Genomic DNA, 1,171 nt, shown 5'->3' with positions numbered 1-1,171 from the left:
GCCGGCCCGGGGAGCTGGGGGGCCTTCCCGGTCAATGCTCGGCTCTGGCCCCGGGCCGTGGTGCCGCGTGGTCCTGGCTCCCGGAGGCCACTCGCTCCGGACTGTCCCTGTCCCTTCCAGCTGGCGTGTGTCTGCGCCCCGAGCCTGGAGACCACCCGCCGCAGGAGTCGTGGAAGAGAAGGTGCTGGGACCTCCATCCACCCCCGCGTGTCCTGTGGTGGCCACTTGGAAACTCACCCTTGCCTTTGTTCACTGTTGACTAGCCCGGGGAAAAACCAAAACAGTTCCTCCCCTGACACTAAAGTGACTGGAAGCCGCTTCCCCCAAGGGCCAGGGAGAAGCTATAAACAAGTCTGGACGGGACACTACTTGATTGTCCTTAGACCCTGGGCCTTCGATTCTCACTAGCGAGTGCGAGGGCTGCGTGTCCAGGGCCGGGCTGGCGGTTGTGAGAGTGACCCGGAGCCTGAGCTAAGCTTTCACGCTGGACAGGTTAGGTTTCCAAACTGGACTGTAGCAAACAACCTCAATGTATGAAGCCCAAACCGACCCCCGGGTCAAATCTTTCATCCCTTTAGGAAAATCAAAAGCTATTAAGTATATGGCCAGTAATTTTAGTATTCTGATATCCCCCTGCCCTTGTTCACTGACTGGCAAAGACCTAGGCTTTTAGGGCTGGTTGGTGTTTACTCTTTCTTCTCCATCCTCATTTGCATTGGCAAAAGCCTGTAAGACAGAGTAGAACAGCCTCAGTCGGTAAATCTTACGGGAACAAGAGAACCTCATGTTGCTCACGGAGAGCTGGGCTAGCGGTTTTGAGCTACTGACCTTGGGAGTTAGCAACACAGCAGCTAACTCACTCACTACCAGGGTTGGAATCCCTAATTCTGTTTCCTAAGACAGCTGGTTATAGTGCTATCTCGTTTTCCATATCAGGACTGACGTGTGGCCATCCCTTTCCAAAGGCTGTGCTCAGTGGTCAGCAGAGAGAATGGGGCTGCTAGAAACCAAGAGTAGTTAGGAATGTGGGGGGAACTGAGGGACTTCACCAGATCTGCAGTATTTTCTCTGACAGAACTGCCCCACTGCACACAAGCCCATAGTGAAGTCAGCACGTTTCCATTCACACTGCGCTTCCCTTATCTAAATGTGAACAGTGGACCTGTCATTT

The sequence above is a fragment of the Echinops telfairi genome, unplaced genomic scaffold (genome assembly GCF_000313985.2).
Source record: "Echinops telfairi isolate 266 unplaced genomic scaffold, ASM31398v2 ScPeMD7_7468;HRSCAF=8506_1, whole genome shotgun sequence".
Classification (NCBI taxonomy): domain Eukaryota; kingdom Metazoa; phylum Chordata; class Mammalia; order Afrosoricida; family Tenrecidae; genus Echinops; species Echinops telfairi.
The sequence above is the reverse complement of the archived record's forward strand: the minus strand, read 5'-3'. Positions refer to the sequence as shown.